We start from the raw sequence: 26,751 nt of genomic DNA, 5'->3' as shown, positions 1-26,751 counted from the left end.
TTCAGATTTGCTCATACACCAGGTCCGAGAAGAATGGGCAACCAAGAACTCCAAGATACTCCCTTATCTACATCATGTACAGGAGTTGAGGAAGAGGTTCACAAAGACAGAATTCCGACATGTTCCCAGAATCCAGAATGAGTTCGCCGATACGTTGGCTACCCTGTCATCCATGATACAACATCCGGACAAAAACTTCATTAATCCCATTCCAGTAAAGATCCATGATCAGCCAGCTTACTGTGCTCATGTCGAAGCAGAAGCAGATGGAAAACCTTGGTTTCATGATATCAAGGAGTACTTGGCAAAAGGAGAATACCCAGAACTTGCAGACGCTACTCAGAAGCGCACACTTCGAAGATTGTCCAACAATTTCTTTCACAGCGGAGGAATCCTACATAGGAGGACTCCGGATTTGGGATTACTAAGGTGTGTCGACGCAAAAAAGCATCTAAACTGCTAGAAGAAGTCCATGCGGGGACCTACGGTCCACATATGAACGGCTTTGTTTTGGCAAAGAAAATACTCCGAGCTGGTTACTTCTGGATGACTATGGAGACGGATTGCATCCAGTATGTCAGGAAATGCCACCGCTGTCAGGTACATGCAGACATGATAAAGGTACCTCCCAATGAGCTTAATGCAACAAGCTCACCATGGTCGTTCGCCGCTTGGGGAATGGATGTTATTGGACCAATCGAACCTGCCGCTTCCAACGGGCACAGGTTTATCCTAGTGGCAATCGATTATTTCACCAAATGGGTTGAAGCAGTATCTTACAAAGCAGTAACCAAGAAAGTCATGGCAGACTTTGTCCGCGACCGCATCGTTTTGTCGATTCGGGATTCCAGAGTCAATCATTACTGATAATGGCTCCAACCTCAACAGTGACCTGATGAGAGCCATGTGTGAAACCTTCAAGAGGCCGCCAACAAGAATATCAAGAAAATACTAAGGAAAATGATAGAGAAGCATAAGTAGTGGCACGAGAAGCTACCATTTGCTTTATTGGGGTATCGCACCACAGTTCGCACATCAACTGGGGCAACTCCCTATATACTGGTTTACGGTACAGAGGCAGTTATTCCCGCCGAAGTAGAAATTCCTTCCTTAAGGATTATACAAAAAGTTGGCTCGACGACGCAGAATGGGTGAAGAGTCGTTACGAACAGCTAGCTCTTATAGATGGAAAAAGAATGAATGCAGTTTGCCATGGTCAGCTTTATCAGAACAGAATGTCCAGAGCCTTCAACAAGAGAGTCAAGCCAAGACAGTTCACACCGGGACAGCTAGTATTAAAGAAAATCTTCCCGCATCAAGATGAAGCCAAAGGGAATTCTCTCCCAACTGGCAAGGTCCATACATGGTTCACCGGGTTTTGACAGGAGGAGCCCTTATACTTGCAGAAATGGACGGAGAAGTTTGGCCAAAACCAATCAATTCAGATGCAGTCAAGCGCTACTATGTGTAATCTTATGTTTTCCTATATGATATAATTTGAACTACGCCTGACTTGATTCCCGTTTAAGAGGGGATACGTAGGCAGCCTTATGGGTTCGGTCACAATTCAATAAAATTTTCATTTCCCCCCGCAATTGGAAACTGGGGCAGAATTTTGAGGAGGACCCTCGAAATTCCAAAGTAGCTTCAGCCGATCATCGCAAGCAACCATCAGAAGCAGCAGCCCAGAAAACTGGGGCATAATTTTGAGTAGAGCCCTCAAAATTCCGGAGCCAGAGAAGTTGCAATGTCTTGAACCATGTCGCAGTCGTCGGTTCATCGGAAGAAAACTATTCTCGATTATGTATTTATGTTATATTTTTACTAAATCATGCATGTCTGTTACCAAAATTGCTTTGTTTAGCAACGCTACCCCAATGATACGCACAGTATCACCGAAACAGCGCCAAGCAGGTCAAGCAAAGTCATCGGGGTTACGAACTAACCTTTCCCCTTTACAGAACTCACGATTTTTCTTTGGATGCAGGCACCCAAGTCACAAAATCATCGAATATATTATACATTCATACTGTTCAGGAATACAACTCTCAGAACCGTCACACCTATTCACAGTTGCTATCCACATGCAATATCCCCAGCAGCCACAATATCACAATCAGCTATTAGCTATCAGCTAAGAAAATTTTATTACTATTCTCCTTTTATCTCTTGCATAAGGCTACCATTCTGCCTTCCGAGACTAAGCACTGTCTCCATCTGCATTTCTGCATTGCATAAGGCTACCATTCTGCCTTCCGAGACTAAGCTCTATCTCTATCTGCATCTGCATGGCTAAAAGATCGCCACCTTTGCATTCCGCATGGCTGAAAGATCGCCACCTTTGCATTCTGCATGGCTGAAAGATCGCCACCTTATTTACATTTTGCATGGCTGAATGATCGCCACCTTTGCCTTCTGCATGGCTGAAAGATCGCCACCTTTACATTTTGCATGGCTGAAAGATCACCACCTTTGCATTCCGCATGGCTGAAAGATCGCCACCTTATTCTGCATGGCTGAAAGATCGCCACCTTTACATTTTGCATGGCTGAAAGATCGCCACCTTTGCATTCCGCATGGCTGAAAGATCGCCACCTTATTTACATTTTGCATGGCTGAAAGATCGCTATCTTTGCATTCTGCATGGCTGAAAGATCTCCACCTTATTTACATTTTGCATGGCTGAAAGATCGCCACCTTTGCATTCTGCATGGCTGAAAGATCGCCACCTTTATTTACATTCTGCATGGCAGAAAGATCGCCACCCTTAAATCTTGCATCGGCTGAAAGATCGCCACCTACTGCATCTCACGGGCTGAAAGATCGCCAAACTGTCCAAAGGCGTCATTGTTCGGAGGCACCATTTCCATAGCTCGAGAACGTCATGCCACAGCCCGAGGACCTCTTTTAATCTCTTGCATATCATTATTCAAAGGCATCATAGTTCGGAGGCATCATTCTCATAGCCCGAGAGCATCATTTCATAGCCTGCGAATCCTTTATTATACGCTTCATGGCCCAGGACATCATGGTCTAAAAACGTCATCTTAACCGTCCAAAGACAGCATTCATGGTCCAAAGGGAACTTGCATCACGTTTAAATTTATGCACAATATCGCTTGTATTTGCAGGTAAACCGGCGAGCAACGGCCGTCTCAGCAAGAGCGATCCCGCTCCATTTCCCGCAGCCCTATTAGGCTTTAACCATCCATCCCAAACCTGAATATCGCGTACGTTCTTGGAAAACCTCCATCGGCATATTCTGCCGACGGATCCTGAACTACATACGGCCTGATTCCTATAAGACCAGGGATATGTAGGCAGCTCAGAAGCCGGAGCACGGCCAGATTTTCTTCAAAATATTTCGTTCGGTCAAAATTGGTCATCATGTCTTTACCCGACAACTCTTTCATCCTTCCCGGGTAAAGAGGGGCAGCTGTTGATACCCAATTTTTCCCTGTATATTTTTTATATGCAAAATACTTTCAAAATAATATATGTCTACATATATAAGTGTGTCCAAATATTTTAGTATTTTTCCTAATTTTTAAAAGATTTTTAAATCAATTTATTGCCCTATTTTAGCTATACAAAAACCAATAATTATTCCTCAAATTATTATTTTTGGTGATTAATTTATTTTATTCTCATATTTATCCCAAAATATAGCTAAGGTAATTTTTGCACATTTTTACAAATTTATTTAGTATTTTTAAAGCTAAATTGCATATAATTGCAATATTAGCCTATTTTAAGAATTAATTGCGCTTATAATTACAAATTTGATTCCAGTTTTTTAACTTAATATTTATATATTATTAATAAATTTTGTACCTTTAATTTGTTTTCAGAAATCATTTTACTATTTTATAAAATAAAAAGGGAAAAAGTGGCTATTTAAAATCTAGCCCTATTTATTTCAATTTTAGCCCAAATCGACCACCCCAATTAATCCAATTTCAATCTCAATTAGACCGGCCCAATTCCTAAACTACCCACCCATGACCCGATTTAATCCAACCCGCCCGGCTCCCCAATAAATCCAGGCCGTTGATCAAAATGATCAACGGCCACGATCCCTCCATTCCTTTTTAATTTACCAAACCCCCCTCAACCCTAAATCATTTCACCTAAGACGCTGCCTTTGAATCCCTTCACCCCCTCAAACTCTCTCGAACCTTCTCTGAACCCTAATCGTCTCCTACCATCTCCCACCGTGAAACCTACCGGAATCCATGGCTTCTCAGGCTGTGGGAGTCCTATAATCACCTCCTATTGCTCCTATGTGCTTGATACCTGAAGATTCGAGGCCTGACTTCGAAGGTTTTCACCCAGACCTCTATCGATTCAAGGTTCTCTGGTCATCTCCGGCCTTGCTCCAGCGTACTATAGTTGTTTGAGTCTGATTCCGATCTCTCCGACTCAGATCGATGACCTCTCAAAGCCTTTCTCATTTCTAGGGTCCTTCTGAAACCCTAACCCTTCGAGGTTTTCTCTGATTTCTTTAGATCTGTGGGGTATCTGTGCTCTCTTTGAGTTTTCAAACGATTTCCCTAACTTTTCTTTCGAAAATTACTTTTTAAAATCTTTCTTTCCGATCTAGGGTTTTCTGAAAAAATGTTTAAGTGTTTCTCTGACTCTCTTCCTCCTTTCTTTTGTGTATTTGCCTCTATTGTGCTCCTGTGTTTTATCTACCACGTTCTTGTATGTGTTCTGTTCTTGTATGCTCTTTTACTGAGTTTTTATACTCCGTTCTTCTATGTTCTTTTTTTTTACTGTGTTTTATATGCTCCATGCTTGTATGTTCTTCTACCATGTTTTCCCATACTATGTTCTCGTACTTTCTTCTACTATGTGCTGCTATGTTTCGCCTATATTTTTTTTTCTACTGTGTTCTTAAGGTTTTGCTATTTTTTTCTTCTACTAAACCTTGTTTGAATTTCTCCTGAAAGATCCTCTTAAGGATGCTTCTTCTACTGTTCTTATCAGTATTTGCCATTATGTTCTTTGAATCCTTCTACTGTGATTGCATGTTACTTTGCTATCATGTTTTCTCATGAGTTCTGTTGCTGAAGAAGCCTGTTCTTTTTCCGAAACTTCTAAACATGATTTCGATTCAATTGCCTGCCCTCTATCTCTGCTTTATGGTTTGCTTGAACTAGGGTTTTGTTTCGAAACCCGTAATTCTTTCAGATTGACTTCGAGTCTTTGAATTGAATTTGGACTTCTTTGTTTTCATATGACTCTGACCTTTTGCTAAACTCTTCTATACTGGATTTTCTACTGATTTTACAATGACACTACAGTCTTCTTTCATGCTTAACGTGTTTGTATGCTCCTTATATATGATGAACTTCCCTCTAAAGCAGTTTTTAAATCTGTAATTAGTCCATACTCCCCTCTGAATATGGGTCTAATTGATTCCCTTTCCATGTTTGCTAATTTCCTTTAAGTTAAAAACCTTTCCCATCTTTTGACTCGGTTCATTCATAATAAATCTCTGACCTCTGATTTCTTGGCTATTAATTGATTCTCTTTCCTTAATTGCACAACCGTGTATTTCAAAATTCTGTTTTTAAATAAAGCCCTTATGTATTCACCCCTAATTGCCTACTTTGCACAAAGTGTTTGATTAATTTCTTTCCTTAATTGGTTTATACCCGTTTGAATCTGAATCCCTTAATTAAAGGGAGTCTTGTGTAATTGTTTGACAATCAGTTCTTTAATTATTTTCTTACCTTATTTCCCCATGACTTTTACACTATAAATACACGACTCTCTAGCACACAGCAGACACGATTAACTATCCTCCACTACTACTTTACAATCTCTTCTGAACTCTTACTAGCACTCTCTTCTTGTCTATTCTGTGGCTTTCACAAGACCACTGCACTTTCTCTTTGTTTGTTTCCTTTGAAACTGGTATGTTCTACTTATGTTTCAGCATCATCACAATGTGTTTATTTACAGCTTTTTGTATCCTTGCCTACTTTACTACTTCTGAATTAAATATTTAAACTAGCATGTTAATCTTTTTCTGTTTGTTTCTGCTATGAACCCTTGCTCCCTATCCCCTTATGTGTTGTGAGTTGCAGTTTAAAACATGGCAATATCCAAGTTATTGTCTATGGTTTGAACTTGATCCCTTAAAGGATCCTAACTTCTAAACAATGTATTCTAACAGGCTTATGGGGTAGGCCAACATTCCTCATTGCTGAGTAAGCCCCACCAGCCTGCCGTTGCTTTTCCTTTACTATCTCCCCATTCCCTATACCCCTATGTGTATCAATGTGAACTGTTTCCCTTCCCCCTTTCCCTTTTTAGAATCCTGCACTTGCACTCTCTCTAATTTCCTAGGTTCTGCCCCCCTCCTGTGAGCCTTGCCTTGGGACCCTGAGTTCCCTCTGAACTTGGACACTTGAGGGCTAGCTCTTCCACACTGCACTATGTCCTAGTCTGGTAATGTATTTGGGGTGTAAGCACTACCCGGAGTTCATGTGAGGCTCTTAGGGAACTCTGACACACCCCCAAATGAGAGAAAGGTTTTGAAATCTGATCTTTGGAGTTGGTTTACTTCATACTTCAGACAGGAAGTCTGAATCAGGCTCTCCTTGGTTGTAATTTTCAATTTCTGATGTATTTTCTTTATTTTCTTTGAACTGTAATAACTTTGTAATAAACTTTCGGGGATGGTTAGTGAAAAGGGAGGGGTAACCATGCATGTAAAAAGGGTAGATAACTTGCCTATAGGAATCTCTAATTTCAGCATTTTTCATATAGCTACCATGCCTATAAGACTTCTGCATTCTCATTTAGTTACCATGTTTATAAGGACTTTTGCATTCTCATTTAGTTACCATGTCTATAGGAATTTCTGCATTCTTTCACATAGATACCATGCCTATAAGAATCCTGCATTCTTTCATGTAGATAACATGCCTATAGGATTTTCTAATTTCGGCGTTCTCATACGTAAATTAAAATGTCTATAAGATTTCTACACTCTCATGTATAGATACCATGTCTATAGGATGCATATGCATGTAGACAATATGCCTATAGGTCCTTTCTGATTCTTGCATATCCACTTCTCACTAGGCAAACATGTTTATAGGTCTTAATAACCAAACGCAATCAGATGTCATGATCATATAAAACCCAGCATTTAGATGTCATGCCTATAGGGTTTCTGCATTTTTACTATGTCTATAATATGTGTTCTAAAGTCAACAAACGCATACAAAGCATGCCTATAGGAGCTTTAACTGAATCTGAATCTCCTCACTCGTTTATAAGTCTAAAACTAGCAGTAATAATGTATTACCAATGGCAGAACTTGTGCACTTCTAAAACTCATTTTTAACTAGCAACCTTTCTTAAATCAGTACGTATTCAGTTCATATTTTTGTTTCTGAAATCTGTAGATATCATGCCCATAGGCTTTCGTCTATCACTTAGGCAAACTGTAGGATAAATTTTATAAACCGAATCAAATCTTATTAGCTACAACCAACAGGTACGCCTGCTTCGGGCTTCTTATCTGAACTATGTAATAAATCAGTCTGCCTCAAACCTTTTAAGTTTAACTAGACCTTAAACAGTACGTGCAAGACATGCTAAACTATGTGCTTTCTTTGGTTTAAAGGAGGTCTATCTGAGCCTTTCATTTGTTTATATGCTTCCCCAAACTTGCTATATGTGTTTTGTTTGTCGCCTTAGTATTTTTTACCTTTTGAAACCACAAATAAGCCAAACATCCCCTCCTTTTAGGATTAATAGTCCCAAGTACCTCCGGGACTGATAGGACTGGGGCGGGTAATAGCATGCAATAAGTAAACGAGACCATTCCTCACTTTAATACCTTAACGGGGTGGGAAAGGGTAGATATGGATATGATGACCACGCGATAACATCGTGTGTAAGAATGATTACCGGATGTTGTGTGGGGTGATCCATATTATTAATAAACCTAGGACCCCCTTCCCTTTGTTTCTTTGTTTCTTTTAAATCCTTTAAACATTTCTTCTAAATCAATTCTCTTTAATGCTTTTCGACTTTGTTTATTTCTAACCTTTATGTGTAAAATCCCCCCTCATTTGAAGTCCTACTTGCCTATGTGTTATTTGTACTTAAGTCACAACAGTAGTTTGGCCGGGAACCACACTAGTGGATCCTGAGGGGTGCCTAACACCTTCCCCTTGGGATAATTTCAAGCCCTTACCCAATCTCTGGTTACTTGACTCAAACCCTTCTTAGTGTCCTAATGTACTTAAATCATTAGGTGACGACTCTTCAATTCCATTAAACCCAATTCCCAAAAGGGAACGAGTTGTCTTCCCAAATGTCATAAACCCGATTTCCGCGGAGGAAAAAGGGGGCGCGGCAACTAGTATGGTTGAACTCGTAATCGAATGGGTTGTCGGATTCAGTGAGTTTTGTCGACTTTTGAGGCGTGGGCCCGAGTGTGATTTTCGGCCGGGTTTGGGATTTGATGTAGAATTTGATATTTATCAAATGTAATTGCTTCCTTGGGCTTTATCTGATGTATTTGAGTTGCTTTTGGCTAATTTTGAGCCGTTCGGAGGTTGCTACACGCGTGATGGCATTCTTGGAGCATTGCTTGGCTTTCTCGATGTCGGAATCGGCTTGTTTAAGATAAGTAACTCTTCTAAACTTAGTGCTGAGGGTATAAAACCCTGAATTACGTGCTATATGATTGATGTTGAGGTAACGCACATGCTAGGTGACGGGCGTGTGGGCGTGCACCCTATGAATTGTGACTCTGTTGTTTCCAGGGCGCTGAATAGCGGCCCTATTTTGTTGATATATGTGTTTTCACCATGTGATAAAGTAAATGAGTTGTACATCATGCTAGATATCATGTTTAGGTTTTATGCTGATATTGTTGGGACCCATAGTGGTCGTTTCTTGCTGTCATCTCATTGATTTCATTGACATTTTGTACTCAGTCACATTCATGCATTCATATCATATCTCAGTCTCGGTTGTTGCTTATTGATGCATCATATCATTGTTCCGGGTCAGTACCCCGTGGGTAAGATAGAAGAGATTGATGACTAAGTGAGGCCGAGAGCCTGATTATGAATGACAGTTATGGGATCAAGCAGCACGCCGCAGCGGTTATATTGATTTATGCCATGATTGGCCTGTTATAGCGCTTGGGCTGTAGGAGCCCCTCTGGAGTCTGCACACCCCCAGTTAGCGCAGTTGATTATATTCAGGGATGGATCTTCCCTTGGTATGGAGATGGATCTTCTCCATGCGGCTGGATTGGCCTATTTCCTCGCTACTGGAGACTGATGGTCAGTGATGTATATATTCCGGGATGGATCTTCCCTGGGCCGTATGAGCCATATACAGTACCGAGTAGTTGAGCATTTATATATATATATACACCTGGAGATGGATCTTCTCCATGGAGCCGGAATGACCCTTCCTCGGTACTGGGTGACTTATAGTCAGTGTTGTATATGTTCCGGGATGGATTTTTCCTGGGCCGTGTGGGCCATATACAGTGCCGAGTGGTTGAGTATGATGAGTGAAAAGTATGATACAATGAGGTTGAGTACTCTGAGAGTGTGAGTACATGATTCATCTCTGAGGTACATGGAATTGGCATGCATATATGACATACATGCATTGAGATGTATCTTCCTCATGCTGTACGGTATCACGTCATTCATGACATTTTTTACACATATCGATATGTGGTCATAGAGAGGTATATCACACTTGCTATTTGGAAAGAAAATGAAACATCTTATCTATTGTGAAAAAGGTTTTTCTAAAAAAAGTGCAGTTTACAAACTATCTCATATTTCATGACGTTTTCGGTAAAGAATTTGGGGTTTTCACTAATATTCTTGAAAGGCGGAATCATTTTTGGAAAAATATAAAAAGGCTGAGCATTCTATCTCTGAGCTACTTCTTATGTATTTGTTTTACACTGTTATGAACTTCTATTGGATATTACTGTTGGACCCGATCTATATTTCAGCTCGTCACTGCTTTCAACCTAAGGTTAGGTTTGTTACTTTTTGAGTACATGGGGTCGGTTTTACTCATACTGCACTTCTTGCACATTGTGTGCAGATCCCAGATGCTGATGTTGCTGCATTCGATGGTTGCTGGATTAGAAGGCGTACCTGCATTCCTGTTGTATGTTGTCTCTTGTTCATGGTAGCTGTAGATTTATAAAAACTCTGTTATGTACTTTTCAAACAGAAGATGTATTTGTTCCATATCACCTTTGTAAACTCTATTCTTAGAATCTCATGATTTGTACTACTAGTCCTTAGGAAATATAATAGATCCAGATAATTTATTTTGTTTAATTGACTTATTAGCACTATTGAAACTGGATAGTTATTATTTGGCTTACCTAGCGGGTTGGGTTAGGTGCCATCACGACTAGCGGATTTTGGATCGTGACAGCGAGAAATGTTATATCTTTATTATTAAATAAAGTAGTAATACTTATTCAGTTTTAGACTTTATAAATACAAGCACTTTGAAGACGTAGCACATACTCAACGAATAAGTGTACTAATTAGTATGTAATTGCTCGCAACTATTTTACTTATTCAAGTGCTACAGATTATGTTGAGTATTTTATTTACTCAATTAGTACAAATAGATGGTATTATATAATACTACATAATGTGACTATTAAGATAATCTGTCCAAATTAAAAGCTCAAAAGAAATTAAAAGAAGAAGGGAATAAAATCAAACCTTACGAGAATTGACCCAAATTAAGTTGGCCATTCAACTTACTTTGCAGGCCTAAAATTCCTTATAACAGCCCAAGCAAGTGAAGCCCAACCCGAAATAGCCCTATTTGATTTCAGCCCAAGACAACTAGGTTTAGTTTGTCTGGTTCCCCTCTCTCCTAGGCAAGAGGCTCCTCTCTTGTCCCTCTCAGCGCCTCTCTCATGTTTTCATGTGCCATTTTTGCCAATTTTCAGCTTTATGGAGTTTGAACAGAAGATGCTTACTCCATTTTCGTGCAAGCTCTGTATCAACAGGATAAAAAGCATAAAAATGGTATAGAGATTCAATCTTTATTTATAAAATCCCTTCAACTGGTTACTTCTTCTTCACATTTTTTGACCAAAATCACGTGAAGATCCAGGCCCTCCAATGTTCGAATTTCAAACGGGCATTTTTGACTCGATTCAAGCTCAAAATCCCGCTCAAAAAATCTGCCCCCTTTAGCCCTAAGAAACCAAATCTTCTCCTATAAATAGTGGCATCTGTAGGTCATTTAAGGGAGGTTTTTTGGCCACCCTTTTACTCTAGAACAAAGGCTTGACGCCCCCCTCCTTTTACCTTTGTTTAGCCTCCATCTCTACCTCTCAAAAAGCTTCTTCTTTTTAATCTCTCAGTTCCGTTGGCTTGTAACAAAAACATAAGCGTTTGTTTTATTTATTCATTTGTCTCAGCGATTAACGTTAGTTCGAGGTATCGACTTTGAGGTCGGAGTTCGATAGTGCATCTAAGACCCTGCCTTAGCTCGCTGCCCTGCAAAAGTTTTGTAACTTTCAATCTTTCTTTTCCTTGTTTCTGTTTTAAAATCATAATAAATGTTGGTTTGAAGACACACTATTATTTACTACATAGAAATCGTGATGTAGGTCTCGTTTGTGTAATAATCTTGGGTACGAAAGTCCATATGTTCTGTCCTTGTGTCATTTAAATAAGAATGATATGTTTGGATCAATATGTGATGTTTCAATTATTAGATAATTTAAACAGTGTGATAATTAGGATTAACCACAGTTGTCCTATTTTAATATTTCGTAAAAGAAGTATTTTGTTGTGATATGGACTAAAAAGTGAAGTTGGAAAGCTTAGAAGCTAGGAAGATGATTTTCGATAAGCATTCTATCTTTTGGACACACTGGAAGCTGCCTTCTTGATTGAAATCAAGACTAAGTATTATGTATGGTATTAAAGCTTACTTGAAATCATGTACTAGGTTTCTTTCCTTACTTAAAGATGATGCCCAAGTTTTAGTTTGGTAGTTTCTTTTCCAGTTTACATCTTAGAATTCATGTGCATAAGTTTGTTCATATTCTTTTGCTATGTATGGTAGAAACTTGTCTATCCTTAGATATCTTTTCTATAGATTTGGTTAAATGTCCAGTATTAAGTGAAATATTTGCTCTACCTTGTGTTCTTCAGCATCTATATATCATGCCCAAAGGACTCTAATAAAAAACGAAGGCTGATTTAGTAGAGTACGTTTAAAAACTTTCAAGCCACAAAAAGAAGCTGTTGTTAAACCATGCGGTAAGACCTTTTGCATTCGACCAAACCTTAGTTGAAGTATTATTATTTCATAGAAGAGAATGCCTTTAGGATTCGGCATGAATTATGTCGCAAGTTTGAAGTTCTTATATGAAGGAGATAGGTCCAGAATACCTTTCAATTACCATTAAGTCTTTACCATAATATTATCGACCAATATATGAATAATTTTTAGTTTCAGAACAATTCTGTAGTAATGAATGATGTAACACCTCAGACTTTAGACAGAATCCCACATCGGCAAAACACAAGCGGGATGCTGGGTATATAAGTTAACGAGCCTTAAACCCTAGTGACGCGTTTTAAACCTGTGTAGGCCTAGGCCCAAAGCAGAAAATATCACTAGCGGGTTGGGCTGTTACAGATGGTGTCAGAGCCACTCTTGTGTCAGCCATGCCGATGGTGGGTCAGAGTTCAACTGAGTTTAGGCAAATCCCGGTTAGGCTGGGCAAACCTCAATGCTGAGTCTAGACAAATTCCATGCGGTGGAGCAAACCTGTCACGACCTAAATGTAACGACCCGACTTGTCATTTTAAGAATTTACGCCTCGTTCAATGACTAAAGGTCGCGAGCATCTTCGCAATATGCATTATGACTCGCGTGTGTGGCCGTGTTTAGTTTTGGGAAGAGCAGGAATTAAATTTAAAATTCTCATTTTGAAGCTTAAATAAAAAGAGTTGATCGGAGAGTTGACTTTTGAGCAAACGACCTCGGAATGGAGATTTGATGATGTCAATAGCTTCGTATGGTGATTTCGGACTTAGGCGAATGTTCGGATTTGGATTTGGAAGTCCGTAGGACAATTCGACGCATTTTGGCGAAAGTTGGAAAAATATGAGATTTTGGAAAAATTCGACCGAAGGTTGAAATTTTGATAACGAGGTCGGATTTCGATTCCGAAAATTGGAACAGCTTCGTTACGTTATTTATGACTTGCGTGCAAAATTTGAAGTCATTCCGGAATGTTTCGATATGTTTCGGCGCAAAATATAGAAGTTGGAAGATTTGAAAACTCATAATTCGATTCATGGCGCGATTCGAAATTTTAGTGTTGTTTAACGTGGTTTAAAGCCTCGACTAAGTTCGTAGTATTTTGGGACATGTTGGAATGTTTTGTTAAAGTCCCGAGGGCATCGGATGAATTTCAAAAGGTTAACGGAATAAATTTCGGACCGAGGTAGCTGCTGAAATTGCTACTGTTTTCTGGGCAGCAGCTGTTAGAATGGCACCTGCGGAATAATGGGCGCAGGTGCGGCCTCGCAGAAGCGAGATGAGCATCGCAGAAGCGAGATTATGAAGGCTGGCAGCTCATCGAAGAAGCAGACAAGTTTGCGCACCTGCGACATCGCAGGTGCGATCACTGGAACGCAGGTGCGAAATTTCTTAGACACTTCTATTTTAATTACCCATGTTGGTGTCAGGACAAGTTTACATGCTAGAAGATTTTTGTTGAGTAAACTGATATACAACTGCAAATTTGAGAATAAAACGTCAATATTTAGTGTCACGACCCAAATTCCGAACCCGGTCATGATGGCGCCTCTCGTGAAGACAAGGCCAGCCAAAACAACGCAAATACATCTTTTAAAGCAATTAATTAACATTAACAATTCTAACACATGTTTAAGATAACCATAAACGCGGGAACAACGATAATAACAAGGAGAAACCATCCCGACACAGCCCAAACCGGGGTGTCACAAGTCATGAGCTACTACAGAGTTTTCTATAAGTCTACAAAGTATGAAGTCCGGTACAATAGTCTGAAGAAAACATAAATGATAGAGGATAAGGGAGACAAGGGCCTGCGGACGTCAACAGCTACCTCGTAACTCCAAATCGCTGCCTGGTCTGGAAGGAATCAACGCTCAGGTGCGGACTCTGCTACGCCTGAATCTGCACATATGGTGCAGGGAGTAATGTGAGTACTCCGACCCAGTGAGTAATAATAATAAATAATAACCGAAGGCATGAAAACACATAAGTGCACAAGGCAATTCTATATCAGGCAGTAAATCACTTAAAGTAGTAAAACAGTAAAGAGTCAAATGAAATCTCCTTTTAAAAACAGGTAAACAACAAGTAAATAGTGAGTAGGAATCTACCCCTCGGGCCCTGTATCAATCGCTCAGAACAGTGTCAGCCCCTCGGGCTCAGTATCAGTCACTCAGCATAGTATCAGCCCCTCGGGCTCACTCTCAGTCACTCAGCATAATATCAGCCCCTCGGGCTCACTCTCATATCATATGGGTACCCGCGCTCACTGTGGGTGTGCAAACTCCGGAGGGGCCCCTTATGGCCCAGGCGCTATATCAACATAAGGCCTGAAAGCCTTCTCACATCACTAATAAGGCCTGAAAGCCTCCTCACATCGCTCACAAGGCCTGAAAGCCTCCTCACGTCACTCAAGCCACCTCGTGGCATATAAATGTATCTCAGGCCCTCGGCCTCATATCCCTCAGTATATCCTCACATATGGCCCTCGGCCTCACTCGGTCCAAAAATCATCACAAGCCCCTCGGCATCAGTAAAACAGTAGTGCTCAGCCCAAACAACATTGGAAATATCATTTAAATCTCAAAAATTCAATTATAAGTGGCTGAGTTTGTAAAACAGTATTAATCAACAGGACTGAGCTCAAGTAATATATCAAAATAGTGAGGAAACGGTGATAAAAGCCCACGAAGGATTCAAGTAGTCGGCATGAAGCCCAAAAATATGGCAATAAGCCCAAATCATGTTGATAACAAACACATCTCAGTCAAATACGCGGTAAAAATATCAATCGGGGCGGACCAAGTCACAATCCCCAGTAGTAAACAAACTCGCGCTCGTCGTTAAGCGCGTGTTTCACCTCAATATAGCACTACGTTGTGCAAATCCGGTGTTTCAAACCCTCAGGATATCATTTACTATCATTACTCACCTCAAGCCGGCCAAAATCCTAGCTCGCTATGCCCTTGCCTCGCAAATCGGCCTTCTCGCGCGTCGAATCTGACCAAAACCACAACGAATACGTCACAATAGGCTAAGGTAACATAACCCAATCGAAAAGAATCGAAAAACATCGAAAATCACGAAATTTGCAAAACCCGGGCCCCGGGCCCACTTCTCGAATTTCAGAAAATTTTACATCAACTGATTTCTTATCTCGCCACGAGTCTATACATACCAAGAACTCCCAAATCCGAGCTCAAATGACCCATCAAAACCCAATTTGAAATTTCGAAACTCAAGCCCTAGTTCTTTCCCCCTTTTTGATAAATTTTCATGAATTTCTAGGCTGATTCTACAAATAAATCATGTTTTTAGATCATAGGACTCACCTCCAATCAATCCCAGTCGAAACCCTCTTCAATTCCCGTCCAAAAGCTCTCAAGGATGCTCAATAATGGTCGAAAAATGACTTAGCTCGCGGATGAAATATTATTAAAAACCCTTCTGCCCAGCTGATATTTACTCTATGCGAACGCGAGGGCCTTCTCGCGTTCGCGATGCACAAAATTCCACTGACCACACTTACCCTTCGCGAACGCGGTCAGCCACACGCGAACGCGAAGCCCTGGAGCCCTAAACCTACGCGAATGCGTCCCTCAACCGCGAACGCGGAGAGCAACTCACCACTGGACCTCAGTCCTTATACGCGAACGCGGGGCTTCTCATGCGAACGCGATGCATAACTTCCTAACCTTCCGCAATCGTGAGGTCTCAACGCGAACGCGAAGGCCTAAATCCTGGCCCTCAAATTTCCTTCAACGCGTTCGCGACTCACCCTACGCGAACGCGATGGGTTAATTTCTACAACACTGAACTCCAAAAATCTGCAACTCCAAAACTTCAAAAATGGTCCGATTGACCATCCGAAACTTACCTGAGGCCCCCGGGACCTCAACCGAAAGCACCAACACATCCTAAAACATCACCCAAACTTGTTCCAATCATAAAAACACCTCAAACAACACTAAAACCATCATTTCTCATCGAATTCAAGCCTAAGTTCTTCAAAAACTTCCGAAATACGCATTCAATATAAAAACCAACCAAATCACCTCCGAATGACCTGAAATTTTGCACACACATCCCAAATCACATAACGAAGCTACAGCAATTCTCGGAATTCCATTCCGACCCTCGGATCAAAATCTCACCTATCAACCGGAATTCGCCAAAATACTAACTTCGCCAATTCAAGCCTAATTCTACACCGGACCTCCAAAAACACTTCCGATCACACTCCTAAGTCACAAATCATCCCCCAAAACTAACCGAACCATCGGAAATCATATCCGAGCCCTCTAACACATAGGTCAATATCCGGTTGACTTTTCCAAACTAAGCCTTCCTTAAAGAGACTAAGTGTCTCATTTCCTTCTAAAACCAATCCAAACCAACTCGTTCACACAAAACACTGATAATGAGGCATAAAGAAGGTGAAAATGGGAAAAATGAAGCGGTAACTCACGTGATGACGGGTCGGGTCGTCACATTTAGGCTCTACTATAAAAAATAAATCGAGATGCTTTACACTAAGCTTACGAGATAATAATGAGAAATGAGGAAGATCATGGCTGCTGGGCAGTACACCGTGGGACTTTGCAGCAGCGTTTTTGGCTGGCAAAAGCAACCCCGAAGAAATGAAACAGCTCCTCACAGAAGCAAAATTGGCCATGGCTGGGGAAGGCATCGCAGCAGCGTACAAAGAAGCTGCAGAAGCAGGAACTTTGCGCAGATGCGCGAGACAGTCGCACCTGCGAGCTTCGCAGAAGCGGAAAATGCTTGCGCAGGTGCGAGCGTTGGACTGTCCAGTGTTGATCGCAGAAGCGACGCTTTTGTCGCAGAAGCGACTCCGCAGGCGCGCAATTCAGTCCGCGGAAATGACAGAAACATAAGGCATCGAAAATCAGAGACTTTTCAATTTGTTTTGGAAATTTTTGGAGCTCGGTTCTTGGGCGATTTTGAGGTGTTCTTTACGATTTCGACTCAAGTAAGTGTCCTATACACGAATATGTTTGTATTTCATAAATCCGTGGTTATTTTCATCGTTTAATACGGATTTAGATGGAAGAAAAATCAGATTTTTAGCAAATCTTTCAAAAATGAAAATTTAAGATTTGGAAGCCAATCCGATGTCGGAATTTGATAAAATTGGTATGGTTAAACTTGTATCTGAATGGGTGTTCGGATTTCGTGAAAATTAGGTCGGGTTTCGAGAGGCGGGTCACGCATTGACTTTTGGTTGACTTTTTGAATGTGAAATTTTAAGTCGATGTTATATTATCCAGAATTATTTCTGATGAATTTTAATGTAGTTATACAATTAATCTGGATAGATTTGAGCCGTCCGGAGGTTAATTCAAGCAAGAAGGCGACTGTGAAATATCGGCATAACTTCAAACCATGTACCTGAGGTGATTGTGTGATTTGAAACCATGTACGTGAGGTGACGAGTACGTACTTGGTTTATATGTGCAAATTATATTGGTTAAAATTCGTGGACACCCTTATGTATTAAATTGGAAAATTTTATAGGACTTACTAAATCTCTTATATGCCATGCCTCATTCCTTGTTTGCTGATGTTGTTTTGATACGATAATTTGAAGTGATTGCTACTCGACTTTTATGTGAACTCTGTGTTTGTTTGAGTTTTTATTTTTTTTTTGAAAAATACTTTCATTCTTGATTTTTATCTCTAGCTAATTTAAATGGGAAATTGTGTTAATAAGGTAAATAAATATATTTATTTCATGAAATTGTGATATTTGAGCACTTGTAGTGCAATTTATGAATGATGTGATAATTGAGCACTTGAGGTGGAAATCGTGATATGTTGTAATATTTGAACATTTGTAGTATAATTTGTGAATGATGTGATAATATAGCACTTGAGGTGGAAATCGTGAGATGTTGTAACATTTGAACATTTGTAGTATAATTTGTGAAGAATGTGATAATTGAGTCCTTGAGATTGTTGTATTTTTACTTTGGGACTACGGATCGATATTTCGGGAGATTTTCCTGCATATTTATATTTGGGACTACGGGAATGCACCCGGAAGAATCCCCTGTACTGGATATTTACTTTGGGACTACGGATCGATATTCCGAGAGATCCCCCTGCACATTTGTATTTGGGACTACGGGAATGCACCCGGGAGATTCCCCTGTACTGGATATTTACTTTGGGACTACGGATCGATATGCCGGGAGATCCCCAGCACATATATTGAGGATACCAAGAGATCCTCGGGATACCAAGAGATCCCCAACACATATATTGAGGATACTGAGAGATCCTCGGGATACCAAGAGATCCCCAACACATATATTGAAGATATTGAGAGATCCCCGAGCTTTTACGTTTGGGACTACGGGACGGGATCCCGGAAGATCCCCTATCGATGTTTCTGAGTACGGAGTGTCTAAGCAAAAGAAAAGTACATAAGGGTGTGATGAGGGCACATGATGCCAAGTGTTAGGGTTCAAGTATTGAGACCCGTATTGTATGATTATGAGATCAGGTGTCACAGCGTGACTTATATTCGAAGGTTATCTATTTGAAAAGATTATACTCAAAGGTACTTATTTTCAATTAACTATTTTGAAATGTCACCGGGTGACTTATATTCAAAAAATATTATTTGAAAGAACATTTATTCAAAAAAATATATTTATTTGAAAGAATTATATTCGGAAGAGACTTGTTGAAATAATTATATCTGAAGATATTTATTTGGAAGAATTTATTTGAAAGATAATTATTCGAAGGAAGTACAAAATATATTTATTGGAAAGGATTATATTCTAAGGATTATTATTTGAAAAACTTATGAATGAAAGATTTATATTTGAAGGACTTAGTTAATTGGTTGTACTTGTATTCATTAGTTGTTGAACAATATTTATAGTGTCCTTGTTGCCTTGCTGTTTATCTCACTGGTTGATTTTTGTTGCTATCACTGCTAGTTGTTTTTCAGTACTATCGTATACTGCTGTATTGCACAGGTTATTTGACTAGTAAGAGTCTTGATTGTACCTCGTCATTCCTCCACCGAGGTTAGTCTTGATACTTACTGGGCACCGACTGTGGTGTGCTCATACTATACTTCTGTACATTTTTGTACAGAGCCGGGTATTAGAGATATCTGACTCGGACAGAGTTAGTGTGTTGATCGCAAGGATTCAAGGTAGAGCTGCTTGGTCGTCACAGTTCCTTGGGGTCTTTCTATTTTATTGTACTATCAACTCTTATTCAAACAGTATTGTATATTCGATCCTTGAGATCATTGCATGTATTCAGTTAGAGTTCGTGACTCAGTATTACCAGTCTTGGGAAGTTGTTATAACATATTTCCATTGTTGGTTTCGACACTTGTTTCTATTTATAAAAAAAAGGGCTTGAATCGTTATTAAAATCGGCTTACTTCGTCTTAGAGACTAAGTGCCATCACGACGCCTGTGGTGGGATTTTGGGTCGTGACACTAAACCTATGGGCCGTGACAAAAGTGGTATTAGAGCAGTTCTGTCCTAGAGAGTCTACAAGTCGTGTCTAGTAGAGTCTTGTTTATGGGTGTGTCGTGCACCACACTTATAAGCAGGAGGCTACAGGGCATTTAGGACTGTCACTCTTTCTTCTTACTCTAGATCGTGTGGTAGAGCTCAATTGTAAGAACTCAATTTCCTAAACTCTATCTTATTCGTAATACAACGATGCCTACATTCAGAAAGAGGGTCGGTAAGAGATATAGTTGTGGAAGTGTTGAGTCAGAGGAACTCGATTTTGCATCATGCTTATGATGAGTAAATGTGAGGTCTTCAGCAGACCATGCGTGTACTAAAAAGGTGTAAGGTTCTTGATAAGGAGTTTTAAGGCAAGAATACTTATCCAGTCTTACGGTAAAACGGAATAACAGAATCGGAAGGTAGACACAAGTTTCAGCAAGTAAAAGAAGCAAGGTGAATAAGGGTACGAGGTACTCAGTTAATAAAGATTATCATTAGTTACCATTCAGGAAGGGAGATATAAGCATTTTGAGTTACCTTCAACAGTGACAGATGTATGTACAATCGGCCACACCGATCTCAGTTATGACCTATGGGAGCTAACATATATAGTTTAAGAGAAGGACGGGTTATCAGGATCCTGCTGGGGTTAGAGTAACCCAAAATGGTGGATAGATTGGTAGAGTTAGTTGACATTTCTGAAGGATATTGCAAACGTGGTAATGGATCTCCTTGTGAGACACCTAGATGGTGCACTCTAAAATAGTACAGCTAGATTTGAGTGCTACAAAGATAGGCACTGGAAGCTTGGAAAGGATAAATATTATCTTAGTATGGCTCCCGTCTCTAGTAGAGAGATAATTCTAGGCAAACCGAAGAGCCAGTGGATGGAGCAAAGGGGAGCTAAAAGCAAAAGAATATCTTGTTGAGGTTATCAGAATAAAGTGATAGACAGAAATGTTAGCAGGAAATAAGAAGAGAGCTAATGAAGCATTAAGAGTAAGATGTGATACATGGATGACAACGGTTGGTCAAAAAGATGACAGTATTACAGAGTCTATAGTCAAGTGAAGGAAAAGACGAGAGATGACAAGCCTTGAGACAACAAAGAGTATAGGCCATAAAGTCATATCCTCACTTCGAGATATAAGTTCGTGACTCCAACGCAACTACCAGAAGCAAAAGTTAGACCCCAGAATAATAGAAAGCAGTATGGGCTGGTGAACAAGATAAACTAAACGTGAATTAGGGACTGAGTGATTGGATAATAGTCGGCATCATGAGAGTTTCAGATTTTGTTCCGGCGATAATAGAATGGACAACAGAAGAAGATTCATGAGAAATTCAGAGAATGGTTATTCAGGAAGACGCTTCCCTAAAGCAAGCAATGTGAGCAAAGTTAAGCTTAAGGGACTGTGTGTGCCAGTTACACTAAGTGCCACCCTCGCGAGTAAGGAATTTTGTTATCGTTGGTACAGAAGGATTACCGCAAGGCGAGTGAGGATCATCGATAATATGAGAAGACGCCAATGATGAAGAGGTAAAACATCTATAGGTAGATCGTTGTACCGCTAATTATTAGTACTTCCCTAAAGGGGGGAATATGGAGTGATGTGGCATTAAGTCAGAATTAAGTGGTTCTAGTAATTATGGAATGGTAAAGGAAGAATGCGATAAAATGAAAAAGGGATGAGATTGCACTTATTCAAAGCCTACAGATATGCTACGATACCAGAGCATTATGCAAGCACGACGTCAAGGAGAGGAAGTAAGGGTTCCTGCCCGAGATGTTATTGATTAATAAGGAGCCAGTGCAAGAGGTAAGTTAAGATAAAGGAAATAACCCAAGAAAGACTACGCGGAATATTGATACGGGAATGGGCCAACAAGTAGTTAGTAGTTGATTCAGGAATAGCCTAGCTATGGCTAGACAAGAGGATATAGACAAATCAACAGATTGTGCAAGTTAAACATAGGGAACCCCAATATGGGGAATTCATCCTCGCAGTTATGATATCGTGATCCTTGAGAAATATTCGGATAAGAGTTGGGGTAGATAAAGATATTGTATGAGTATTACGGAAATAAAAGAGAGTACACTAGGAAGTCAGTCAAAATATTAGTTCAGAAGTAACCCTACAAGCACAAGGGCGTGGAGATAAGTAACTACGGGTAATTATAAGCGAGGAAGAACATCAAAAATTCCGTCAGGCATACGATGTGATAAGCTCGCAGCCTTACAAGAGTCAGAGGATCCCCCCCTAGGTACTACAATGAAAGACTAGCTGAGAAAATAAGGAAGAAAGTTTCAACTAAAGCACAGTGACCTAAAAAGGAAATGCTTGTCTAACAACAGTCTCACTACAAAATTGTATGCACTCCAAAAGAAAGTGGCACCTACCATGGCTAATGAGCAGGGAGTAAAACCAAAAGTAATATTCGATACCATATGAGTTGCACAAAAATTTCAGCATGCGTGAGAACTCAGATAAGCTAAGTATGCACGCAACAAGGGGGCAAAAAGACCAGGAAAAGCAATTGCTTACATTTGAAGAAAGCTGAAATGGAACGAAAGGAATTATTCGATTAATGATCAGCCGTAGAATATTCCGGTATAAGTAAAAAGATGGAATTGGGTCTAGGTCATAGACAAAGGATTGAATCATTAGAAGATTGTATCATGGTTTTCCTTAGTGTCCATGAAAGGCTAAAGTAATAACTAAATGCCATGAGCCGCAGATCGGAAGATAGCTTAAGCCTACATAAAGGCTGATCAGAAGGAAGAGGAAACTAAAGAGTTACATCAACTAAGTAAATTAGGAGTCTACTTATTGGACCCAGAAAGTTATAGACATCATGATTGAGAACATTGCAGAATCACTCTTAATATCAGAGGTACGAGAGAGATAGTACAGTAGCCATATTCTATAACGGCTCTACGATAAAGCCAGTTAGAAGTGTCCCAACCTCATAAGAAGTTAGTATGAAGCTCTCATGAGATTGTATAAATAGGTGCATGTATTATAATAAAAGTTCAAGACGTGGATGTGAATTATACCTATGTGGAGGGGAGGTCATGAAAGAGATAGAAGATATGATGTGAGACTTTAAGGTAAGTAAGGTAAAGGTGAACAACGTATGAGATACTCAAAAGCAGAAGATTGAGAATAGTCCATACTTCGGATAGAAGGCTAGAAGCGCGGGGATTCAATATCCAGGAATGATAGCGGCATCGTCAGTGGCGTATCTTCTAGCCTATGGTTTCTAGGTACTGAGAGATCTAGCCAAGAGAGTAAAGAAGAGTTAGAGACGATGTGATGTCTCGCTTGATATTCTAGAATAACATAAGGGAATCTATGGTACAAGCAAGTTGAAGGAAGGTTGCGAATAGTATAAATAGATACGTAGAGGTCGCAAGCTAAAGTATAGTAAAGGAACGAGGTTTTATGATAGGAGTAAGGATGAGAAAGGGCGAGTAAGAAGGTGACGAGAGTGGATAAGTCCTCGTGATTAAGCCCATGAAAACAAGAGAGCTAATGGTTTTTCTAAGTTATAGAAATTTCAGTATAGCCTGAATGAACTCAAAGGAATCTAAGACTAATAGCATCTAGAGTGGAATGAGGGTGTGATTGTGACAGATAAAGGATGATGTTTGGGCCTTCGATTGAGTACTAATTTGAAGAAACAAAAAAAGGGATTTCATGAATTGCACAGGATTAAAATACCCACGTAAGTGAATCACATTGGGATGCTATGAAATACGGTTATGGAAGTATAGTATCGCCCCTAGGTGGACCAGTCTAATTACCTCAAATGTCCCCGATGAGACGTGGGCCATAGTGGCAGTGTTACATAAGAGGTCAAGTTATCAATGGTAGATTGTAGATCAATATTGAGGTGAATCAACAATGGATGGGAAAAAGTCACAAAGTATGAGATGAGATTAGGCCGTCATTCTTAAGATGAACAGTAATGAGGGAGCATTAAAGGACTTGGATTCATACATATGGGATAAGCAAGAAAAGTAACCGGGAGTTTGGTAGCAGACCTCAGTAAGGATAAATCGAGGTAAGAGTTATGGTATAGTCTGACCTACCTAGGTGCAGTAAAGTCATACAGATGGATAAACGAAATAAGGTATAGCAATATTCGTGAGTTCAACAAAGTACCGAACGAAGAATTTCAGTATACCCATAGATGCCTAGAGGGACATCTTATCAAGCTCTGCATATGTTTACCAAGTGAGGCCTAGAGGTTGGCTAAAAGCTGGAGAAAAAAGGGAAGAAAAGTCGCATAGGCATACTTACAAGGAAAAAGTCGTACAGGCTGCATGACAGAAGGTTACAAGAGTTACGAGATTGGAAGAATCCCGACCATAGGTCATGGTGTAAGAAAGAGACCTACAGGTGGGAATACCCTAGACTTTGGATTTATTCACAGAACAACTGCCTAAGATGGCAAGGATAGTACTAAAGTATTCGCAAGGACTATAGGCTATGATAATGATAAGTGCATCAGTCAACATTCGAGGACGAATGTTCCAAAGGAGGGAATGCTGTTACACCCCATGTTTTCGTACGTTAAAGTTTCGTCATAAGTTAATCGACATAAGTTCGGGAATGAGATTATTTTGGGATTATAAGTATTATACTATTTCAAACAAGTGATGAGTAAATTCGTGAAGGTTAGAGGGTAAGTGAATCGAAGAAAATGAATTTCGTTGAAGTTTGTCATGTTGGGATAAAATACGGCCCGAGCTAAAATACCCGGTATTTATGGACTAGTGTCATACAAGGTACTACATGACCATGATAGTAAGGTGTATAAGGTGTGCTAAAAGTAAGTAGTATTTTAAGTAATTTGAGATAATCCTTAATTATGTGAATTATTGGATAATGGAGGAATTAACTAGTTAATTAATAGTTAGGGGTTGAGTAATTAAAGTCTTTGGATAAGATTAATGAGCAAAACGTGGCAGCCACATGGAGACACATTAAGTGACTCTTGAATCACCTTGCAAGGTGGCAACAATTCAAAGATGAGCACCTTATCTCTTTGGATTAAAGAATGGCATCAAAACACTTCTTTAATTCACAAAAATGAAGACCTTTTACATCATCAAAGTGATGGATAGATTCTGCAAGAAAGGATATTCAATTTGTGATCAAATTCATTAAGGGAGATGGATTAAACATTTAGCAAATTGACGGTCTTAAGCAAAAAAAAATTCATACAAAATTATACTGCGTAATAGCAACGGGATTTTGCGATTCTAAGGGAGTACAGTGTAATCTTTCTCAAAAATCTCCTATGGATTTTTCCCTACTCTGATCTTGCCATTTCGTGTTGTCGCAATTGACATGCGTTAAATGGATTGTCAAAAGAATCGACCCAGGTATGTTAGTGCTATACCTTCTTTCCTTTTGGCATGATCCATACGATAAAAATGAAACGAGCAAAATACACAACTTTCATAAATAACTCTATTCATAGAAATATTGGGGGTGACTATATTCTTGATTCCCCATGTGAATTATTATTATATCTTCTATTCATGGGTCTCAGAAAAATACGTATTTGATAAAGTTTATCCGAAAGGCATATTGATTTTTATGGCATTCCGAAAAAATCTTATTGACGTATTTCTTATGCATTTATACATGTACATTGACCCATGACCAGATGGCGTTATATACGCGTATATATGCATATTATATTTATATGGGATATGGGAAAAGGTACGGTGTTATATATGCATCACCACCTGATCAGCTGGTATACGTTGATGATTTTGCCCACAGTGGCCGAGATGATATGATGGGATGCCCTCAGAGGCTTGATGATGTTATGAACACATGTACCTATGCACGACATGACATTCATACGCATATGCATGACACTATAAGTATTTCATGATTTACAGAGTTATCCAGACTTACAGGTTGAGTCACTTACTCTATATTTCTTCCATATCTATTATGTACTCATTTATGTGCCTTACGTACTCGGTACATTATTCGTCCCTTTTGCCTGGGGACGATGCGTTTCATGCCCGCAGGTCCCGATAGACAGGTCGAGAGTCCTCCAAGTAGGCTATCAGCTCAGCGGAAGATGTTGGTGCGGTCTATTTGCTCCAGAGTTGCTTGTTTGGTCAGTATGATTTAGACGCGTATTGTTTGGTATGGCGTGGCCCTATCCCGACCTTTATGTTAAGTATGTACTCTTAGAGGCTTGTAGACAGACGTCATGTATACGAATGTTTGTATGGCCTTGCCGGCCTATGTTTTGAGTTTACAAATGATCATGTTGGCCTTATAGGCCCGTATATCACATGTATAAATTTTTATATCGGGTTGGGTCGCCCTACATTGAGTACTCCCCCATGTTTATTCTAGTTAGTCCATGACAGCCCGTTTGACCCATTTGCCAATGAAAGCACAATAAGAAAGAGATGTTATGCTTGTACTCGGTTAAGTAAGGCACCAGGTGCTCGTTGCAGCCCATAGGTTTGGGTCGTGACAAAACCTCAGCGAGAACGCTGAGTCCATAAGAGGGGGTGTATGTAACGCCTTAGACTTTAGACAGAATCCCACATCGGCAAAACACAAGAAGGATGCTGGGTATATAAGTTAACAAGTCTTAAACCCTAATGACGCGTTTTAAACCCGTGAAGACCTAGGCTCAAAGCGGACAATATCACTAGCGGGCTGGGCTGTTACGAATAAAGACTGCCAAATAAGGTGTAGAACTTACTGTTTAATTGATGGCTGTTAGGGAACATTTCCTATAATAGGTCTGGATTATGCTTGCAATAAAAATGAATAGACTAACTTAATAAAAAGTGACTTTCTAAGACTAACTTGCTTTCTATGCGATGATATGCAAGAGGGAAAGATCCTGTAAATATATTAACAT

Source organism: Nicotiana attenuata, chromosome 6, assembly GCF_001879085.1.
Source record: "Nicotiana attenuata strain UT chromosome 6, NIATTr2, whole genome shotgun sequence".
NCBI lineage: Eukaryota > Viridiplantae > Streptophyta > Magnoliopsida > Solanales > Solanaceae > Nicotiana > Nicotiana attenuata.
This window is presented reverse-complemented; position numbering follows the sequence as displayed.